General features: G+C 39.4%; 1 long non-coding RNA gene across 1 annotated transcript; it reads right to left on the bottom strand.

Moving 5' to 3' along the window:
- Window positions 1–4,267: 4,267 nt before the first annotated feature.
- Window positions 4,268–4,865, bottom strand: LOC139837719 (uncharacterized). Its single transcript, XR_011754365.1, has 3 exons — window positions 4,766–4,865; window positions 4,467–4,654; window positions 4,268–4,396 (listed from the first exon to the last, which is right to left on the bottom strand). It is a non-coding gene; the product is annotated as an uncharacterized lncRNA (long non-coding RNA).
- Window positions 4,866–9,388: the final 4,523 nt, after the last annotated feature.

Genomic DNA, 9,388 nt, shown 5'->3' with positions numbered 1-9,388 from the left:
TCCAGTTGAAGTATTTCTTCTTTAGCTCGCTGCGATATCATCGCGCATAGCCCGAGAATAGACTGTTGAGAACATGCTTTACTTCCTCTTGGTCCTCATCGAACTCGAACCTTAACTGTTCACAACAATATAAACCGTTGGTGCGATATACATAGAGCCAACAACAAGCTAGAAGGAACGGGACGTGCCAATGTGGTATACTAGTATGAGTAACATTACCAAGAGAAAGATGACTTACGTGTAACCTGTGCACTAATTTTTCAAAATGCGCAGAGGTGTCTACGTGCTCTTTCCATGTTGGGAAGATAGGAATTTCATTCCTGACGAAAATTCCTACATCCGATGCTAATTTACAAGATTCTTCGGGGTCCAAAGTGGCCTTCGCCACCTACGATAGATGAAAGGCGAAATCTTGATTCCATCCCAAAGAAGCTTAGCTACAAACATTTTCCCTACTGTTGGGCCCCTCGTTTTTCTTGATCGTGGTGCAACTACAAAGTTAAGCATTACATCAAGCTATCAAGGTAGATATATATATTTATATATATATATATATATTTATTTATTTATCTATAAAGTATAACTTTATAACGGAGAATGAAACTATAAGCATTGGAAAATGTACCTTCTTCGGTGTGGGGCTCATCCTCAGGGGAGTTGTCTATGGCAGGACTAATATGGGTCAGTGGGAGATCATCAACAGTTTGTTGATGTTGTGCTAGCAGTGTTTGGCCAGTTGTGGTTGTGTCAGCTGGAACTGGTACAGTGTGTCCTTGGGCAGTATTTCCTACCACAGCTACTGCTGATCCCAATTGTGGCTGAGAAGTTGCCGTGGAAACTAGTTCTGCTGCCAATTGTTGTTGAGAAGTTGCTGTGGAAACTGGTTCTGCTGCCAATTGTGGCTGAGAAGTTGCTATGGAAACTGGTTCTGCTGCCAATTGTGGCTGAGAAGTTCTTGTGGAAACTGGTTCTCACTGCCGATTGTCGCTGGTTGATCGGATTGGTAACAATTGGCTGATTCAACCGCTTGGGGTGTTCACCACGTTTTTATTTCAAGTACTCTTAGCATTTTCGTTATTTTCTTCAACTAGTGCCATGAATCGCCGAGACTGTCTAGTAGCGAAGCAGGTTTCTTTATTGGTTGCAGCTGTTCTATCACCGATTCAGGTGCATATTGAATGGTCTTCCTCTCATTGGTGGTTCATGCGAAATTCTTACTTGAAGCTGCAGATTCCTAGCACACATAAACGATATTTCAGTCTACAGAAGTCCCATATATGATGATATGCAAATGGGATAGAATGAAGAACAGTAAAGGATGACGTGCATGCTGAAACATATATATGATGCATTAAGGAGACCTAGAGGTGGCATGTGAACATGTTTGGTGGGATTCAGGATACAAGTATACAACACATGGAAGTTGCAACAGATATCTCAAAGTAAAAACACAGAAATCACCTGGTGGGGTTGAGGAGAATGGTCAGGCAAGGCATCTTCCTGAGTCAGCTCTCCAAGAGGCTCAGCAGGATCAAATTGTGAATCATAACATTGTTCTTTATCTTTGGGGAGGGGCAAGGGTTCTTCTCCGATTTTGTTCAGGTTTGCACTAGAGGCAATAGCGTTACAAATGCTTGTGCCCACACGGCTTGCATATCTTCTACATATATTCCGTATCTGTTTCTCTTTTAATTCATTCTTCTGTATTGCAATAATATCTAGCATGCATTACAAAAAAAAATGCTAATGAGATGGCGGTGCAAGTAAGCAAAAAAAATACTTTTCGAAATCACATGCATAACGAATGCGGCCATATCAACCTTCTTGGAAGTGGGCGCGTGTACGCTTTGGTTTCCTGCCGTGGACCATGGAGGCACCCATCTCTCCAGTCCGGTGGACGGAAGGAGTAGGGGATTAAGATACGAGAACCCGGCGATGGTGACTGTCGCTGACAAGGTGGCGGTGGAAGTCGGCTACGGAGGAGCTCGTATGGTACAGTGGTCGTCGGTGGGGGTGGGGGAGGTGGAAGCTACTCCGGCTTGCTAAAAAGCAAGGGAGACGGCGGAACGTCGTCGGTCACTACGGTGGCCGATGAGAAGGCAGTAGTGCTGGTGTGGGAGTGGGACAGTGGGCCGGCGCCGGCGTGTGAGATGATCCGGTGGGTCATGCAGGGTGGAAGCGTGAGAGAGAGATGCGGGGTTCGGCGCCGCCGGTGATAGGTTTAAATTGAGCGGTCCGGGGGCATAAGATCGACACTGTACTTATTTCGCATCGCTTTGAATTTTGGAAGCGGGAGGGGGGGATTTCGGCGGGAATTTTGGGGCAGAGTTGAAATTATTACTGGTTGGTGGAAAACTGTGGAACCCTAGCCTACGAAATCCTAGGTCTGAAGCTGAGGGTCCTTTTGGTGTGGCTTTTTGGCTTTTGGATTTTGGAAGCCAAAAGAATATAATATTGGTTTTTGGCTTCCAAAATCCAAAAGCCAAAAAGGCAAAAAAAAACCACAACAAAAGGGCCATGAGTATGTTCGGGGTCAAGGGGATATGCTTGTTGGTTCTTGGGTGCATATGATCTCTTTATTTCGAAATTCATCTTCTATACATTTTGAAATGTCAAAAAAGAATAAAACGAAAAATGCATGTGTACTTCTTCGCTTGCTTTATACACATAAAATATTTCAATGGAAAATCGAATAGTAATTTGGGCTATGTAAAAAAGAGTTACTCCGTAAAAAAAAATGTGCTAACCATAAGGCTTTTAATGAGACATGTTTTCTCTCTTTTTTTACATCGACCATGAAAAAACTTGTTTTTTTTACATCAACCATGAAAAATACTTTTTTTTACATCGACCATGAAAAATACTAGGAATTTGCTAAGAGCATTCACAACGTGTAGCCAAAAGTGGTTCCATATTTGATTTTTGGCTTTTGGAACTAGTTCCATACATTGTAGAGGTAGTTCCAAAACCAGAAAAACAAGGAACCGGAGCAAGTAGGTGCTCCGATGCCAAATTTCACTTTTGGCATTTGGAACTAGTTCCCTACATTGTGAGAGTAGTTCCATATTGGCTTTATGTGTTGTTTTAGCTTGATGGCGGGTCCCATGTTATAAATATTTGGAACCACTACATTGTGGAGCTATTGCTATATTTCACACCAATGCCAAATTCACCATCGTATCAGATTTGGCAATAGCAACATTGTGGATGCCCTAAAGTTATATTTTCCATCTTGTACACAATTAAAAATATCTTTAAAACAAACAAATCTCTAATGTCTAGGTGTACCATCTCTACTAGTACTAGTATATACTAGTAAATTACACGTGCCTTGCACGTGAGAGCTCTTTTTTTTAGTGAAACAACTTCGACGCAGGATTTTGTGAAGCTTTTTAACTTAATTGGTCAAACATGCGAAGCATGTGCCATTTACTTGTACAACTTTATCGGAAAAAATTACTTGTACAAGCTAGTTCCCCTAAGTACTACCAAAGACATAAGTAAACAAAAGAACCAGGGACATCATCAACTGAAAACAACAATCTATTCATTTAGCGGCTCTTGCTTCACCCTTTGAAAATCATCTACCTGCAAAGATGAGTGCGAGTTTCTGCTCGTGCTTTCACTGTTCCAAGATCGTCCGATTGATCTCATGGACATCTGCATCAGCCAAAGCGGTAACCAAGTTGCCAGCCACTAGCTTCTGCAGATCAGCAACAGCATGTAGGCCATCTTGAATTGTAGAATTCCATCCTCGGTTTATTTCTTTGTTCCGCCAAGTGGCCACATCCAAGTCCTTTTGAAGACGCCTAATCTTAGCTTCCCCATTGCCACATCCTTCTGTTTTGTTCCTACAAACGTTTGCATCACTGGAACTCTGGACATCTGTGCTACAATGCTGCTTGGCGAGGACATGAGCAATCACTTGCTTCTGCGATTTGCCATGCATAAAATCAATCGGATTAAAAGGAAATATGTTGGTTGATTCATGTCACCACTTTGAGCAACCCATGAGTTTCTAAACCTTAAATGGAGTCTAAAACATTGCAATAAAAGGGTGGGTGCATCATTTGGATGCAGAGGTCGGGCGACCCTATTTTCAAGAAAAAATTAGGAAATCTGAAATCTATATCTATATCTCTACCATCTATACCACTCCACTCCAGTTGACGGTTTGATCTCTTTCAAGACATTAGATTATGTCATGTTTAAAACACTATTATAAAATTACCTCCTTAATGTTGAGCTCAGGAGGATCCGGATGTCTTGATCCTAGGCGGCCCCTCAAATGATTGCTTGCTAGAACAATAGGACCAAATCCCGCCTCCTTTCTACCAATGTCTGCATCACTGGCGCGCTCACTGTCTTTGTTAGGAACATGAGCAGTGGCTAGCTGCTGCAAATCAAAGTTCATCAAATCAATCAGCAAACAACACATATGAAATTTGAGCAGTGCGGCTAAATACCTTCTTCAGCAGCTGCCCCACGGAATCGTCCTTTTGGCGGCACATCACACGGGTGAAAAATCTCGGCAACGACTTGGGGTGCGGTGATTTTGTCCCATTCCACAGTATGCCGAGCTTGGCTGCAATTATCTTATTCTGCAAGATATTTTGCCTCCGAGATTCTTCGTAGGCATTCTCGAGGGGAATATCTAGCATGCATTACAAAAAAAACAGATGCTAATAACAAGCAGTGGAAGCAAGCAATAAACTAGTCTCGGAAATCAAATACATAACAAAAGCTGCCGGACAAAGTGTTCAACCTTGGTCGACTGGGGAGGTGGCGCGTTGGCCGTTCGTTTTGGTTCGGTGGATCATGGTGGCGCTTTGTGTACCGATCTCGCCAGCCGGTAAGATGAACCAATGAGTTGGGGAAGCAGATCCGACGAAGCGGACGGAGTGTGGTTGACGGCGTCGCTGAGCTGGCTCCGGCGCGGTGGATGTCGGCTACGGATGGAGGACTGAGAGGGAGCGAGACGGACTAGGTGCGAGGTAGGGAGAGAGGCCCTTGCTTGTCCGTGGGTGGGGCTGGATATAGGGGAAATGAAAGCCCTAGAAGATAGCATCCTGCTAATATCCTAGTACAAAACAATTGAACTAGAAAATCCCGCCAATATATGGTGCTGAATTGCGGGCGGCTCATAGCTTGTGCACAAATAAAATGGGAAAATCCAAAAAATGTACTAGTTCAACAAAAAAAACTCTAGTGGCAAAGTCGCTAGCTCGCCATGAGAAGATGCACTCCGCCAAAAAAATGTCATGAGAAGCTAGTTTGCTATGGATCTTGCATTAACCCTGCTCGATAAAATGGTGGGCACAAAAGACAAGCTAAATCAAAAATAATGGTGGTAGAAAGATGTAACTCTCAAATGTAAACTCTACTAAACAGGGCCAGCTCAAAAACATGCCTCATATTATTAGTACTTCCTCCGGTCCATATTAACTGCCACTAAAATGGATGTATCTACAAATACATCCATTTGAGTGGCATGTATATGGATAGGAGTAGTAGATCAAGGAGTTGCGAGACAGTGGAGGAAATGAGGTGGGGAGGAGGAGGGTGACGACCAGACCCCCACCTCCACGGCACTGCATAAATAGAAGCTAAAATATGTGAAACAAGGAGGAAATGAGGTGGAAAGGTCTTCTTTTAGCCCCAGCGTCATCACAGATCGGGTGACATGCACCTATTGCAAGACACCGTGTGACATGCGGTATAAATTCAAACTTGAACCCGGCGAACCCATCTGAAAACAATCCTGCATGTTCAGAGCTATTAAGCGAACCCCTAAAAAATTCAAGTCAAAATTCGAAACATACATCGAGAAACAAAAAAGAGAAATCTGTCATGAATAGTTCCCGAATTCAAATCTGAGTTTCTCTGTAGACTATTCACATCTGAGTTTCTCTTTTTTGTTTCTCGATGTTTGTTTGGAATTTTGATCTGAAATTTTTAGGGGTTATCTTAATATGAGCTGTGAACGTGCATGATTTTTTTTAGATTTTTTCGCAATGTTTAAATTTGGATTTAGGCCGCATGTCACACGGTGACATGGTGCATGTCACCATGTCACCTCGCTACCGCTCGAGAAATGGAGCCCCTCTCCGCTGGGCTCCATAAAAGCTTCACTGCTCGTGTCAGACTGTTGAAGACACTGGCAAGTGCATGTCAGGGGGACAGAGAATAAATTTCGTCCACGCGTCGGCGCGTGCTGTCTACCCCAAACCCTAAACTCTGTCTTATGAAGTCAAAGCATGCATGAAGAGAAGTGGTTTTTGGTTTCAAACATGGAAATTTCAAAAACCCTCTCAAGAGCTACATTTTGGAGTGACTAATTTTTCATATTCATGATTTAAACTTGTTTAAATGGGCATAAAAATGGGCATAAAATTCAAAATAAATCAAAATAAATGAAACACCAAGGCACATAGTCTTCTTATGTCATATAGTAAGCATTCAATTAAGTTGATAAACAAGGTCTAGACATACTCAAACCAGAAAAATCATGTATCTACCCCCTAACCCTAAACTCTGTCTTATGAAGTCAAGCATGAAGAGATGTGGTTTTTGGTTTCGAACATGGAAATTTTGAAAACCCTCCCAAGAGCTTCATTTTGGAGTGACTAAGAAGCATACATGCTTACTTTTTTATATTCATGTTTTAAACTTGTTCAAATCTTGGTCAAACCTAGGATTTGACCAAGATTCAAATGGGCATAAAAATTCAATTTTTTTTTGAAAAACCAAGGTCTTCTTATGTCATATAGTAAGCATTCAATTAAGTTGATAAACAAGGTCTAGACGTATTAAACCTGAAAAATCATGTATCTACCCCCTAACCCTAAACTTTGTCTTATGAAGTCAAGCATGCATGGTGAAGAGAAGTGGTTTTTCGTTTCAAACATGGAAATTTTAAAAACCCTCCCAAGAGCTTCATTTTGGGGTGACTAAGAAGGATACATGATTACTTTGTCATATTCATGTCTTAAACTTGTTTAAGTCATGGTCAAACCTAGGATTTGACAAAGATTCAAATGGGCATAAGAATTCAAAAAAAAAAAGCACATAGTCTGTGTATGTCATATAGTAAGCATTCAAGTTGATAAACAAGGTCTAGACATATTCAAACCAGAAAAATCATGGAAATTTCAAAAACCTCCCACGAGCTTCATTTTGGAGTGGCTAAGAAGGATCGATGCAGGTTACTTTTCATATTATTCATGTTTTAAACTTGTTTAAATCTTGGTCAAACCTAGGATTTGACCAAGATTCAACAAATGGGGATAAAAAAATGAAAACCCAATGCACATAGTCTTCTTATGTCATATAATAAGCATACAATTAAGTTGATAAACAAGGTCTAGACATATTCAAACCAGAAAAATCATGTATGTGGCTACCCCTAACCCTAAACTCTGTCTTATGAAGTCAAGCATGAAGAGATGTGGTTTTTGGTTTCAAACATGGAAATTTCAAAAACCCTTCCAAGAGCTTCATTTTGGAGTGACTGAGAAGCATACATGCATGCTTACCTTTTCATATTCATGTTTTAAACTTGTTCAAATCTTGGTCAAACCTAGGATTTGACCAAGATTCAAATGGGCATAAAAATTCAAATAAAATGAATACCAAGGTCTTCTTATGTCATATAGTATGCGCGCATTCATTTAAGTTGATAAACAAGGTCTAGACATATTAAACCTGAAAAATCATGTATCTACCCCTAACCCTAAACTCTGTCTTATAAAGTCAAGCATGCATGTGAAGATAAGTGGTTTTTGGTTTCAAACATGGAAATTTCAAAAACCCTCTTAATTAAGAGCTTCATTTTTGAGTGACTAAGAAGGATACATGCTTACTTTTACATATTCATGTTTTAAACTTGTTTAAGTCATGGTCAAACCTAGGATTTGACCAAGATTTAAATGGGCATAAAAATTCAAAATTAAACAAAATCAAAAACCAAAGCAAGTCTTTGCATGTCATATAGTAAGCATTCAAGTTGATAAACAAAGTCTAGACATATTCAAACCAGAAAATCATGTATATATCTACCCCTAACCCTAAACTCTATCTTTATGAAGTCAAGCATGCATGAAGAGAAGTGGTTTTTTGTTTCAAACATGGAAATTTCAAAAACCCTCCCAAGAGCTACATTTTGGAGTGACTAAGAAGGATAGATGGTTAATTTTTCATATTCATGATTTAAACTTGTTCAAATCTTGGTCAAACCTATGATTTGACCAAGATTCAAATGGGCATCAAAAATCAAAAAATTCAAAAAAATTGAAAAATCAAGGTCTTCTTATGTCATATAGTAAGCATTCAATTAATTAAGTTGATAAACAAGGTCTAGACATATTCAAACAAGGAAAATCATGTATCTACCCCTAACCCTAAACTTTGTCTTATTAAGTCAATCATGAAGAGAAGTGGTTTTGGGTTTCAAACATGGAAATTTCAAGAACCTCCCAAAAGCTTCATTTTAGAGTGTGACTAAGAAGGATCCAGGCTTACCTTTTCATTTTCATGTTCTAAACTTGTTTAAATCCTGGTCAAACCTAGGATTTCACAAAGATTCAAATATATGGGTATAAAATTCAAAAAATAGAAAAATAAAAACCAAAGCACATAGCATTCTTATGTCATGTAGTAAGCATTCAAGTTGATAAACAAGGTCTAGACATATTCAAACCATAAAAATCATGTATATATCTACCCCTAACCCTAAACTCTGTCTTATGAAGTCAATCGTAAGCATTAAAGTTGACAAAAAAGGTCTAGACATATTCAAACCAGACAAATCATGTATCTATATACCCCCTAACCCCTAAACTCTATCTTATGAAGTGTCAAGCATGAAGAGAAGTGGTTTTGGGTTTAAACATGGAAATTTCAAAAACCTCCCAAAAGCTTCATTTTAGAGTGACTAAGAAGGATACATGCTTCCCTTTTCATTTTCATGTTTTAAACTTGTTTAAATTATCTTGGTCAAATGTAGGATTTGACAAGATTCAAATGGGCATTAAAAAAAATCAGAAAAATGAAAAACCAAAGCACATAGTTTTCTTATGTCATATAGTAAGCATTAAAGTTGACAAACAAGTTCTAGACATATTCAAACCAGACAAATCATGTATCTATAACCCCTAACCCCTAAACTCTGTCTTATATATGAAGTCAAGCATGAAGAGAAGTGGTTTTGGGTTTCAAACATGGAAATTTCAAAAACCCTAGGATTTGACAAAGATTCAAATATGTGGGCATAAAATTCAAAAAAAAATGAAAAAATGAAAAACCAAAGCACATAATCTTCTTATGTCATATAGTAAGCATTAAAGTTGATAAACAAGGTCTAGACATATTTAAACCATACAAATCATGT

This window comes from Lolium perenne, chromosome 3, assembly GCF_019359855.2.
Source record: "Lolium perenne isolate Kyuss_39 chromosome 3, Kyuss_2.0, whole genome shotgun sequence".
NCBI lineage: Eukaryota > Viridiplantae > Streptophyta > Magnoliopsida > Poales > Poaceae > Lolium > Lolium perenne.
The sequence above is the reverse complement of the archived record's forward strand: the minus strand, read 5'-3'. Positions and strand labels throughout refer to the sequence as shown.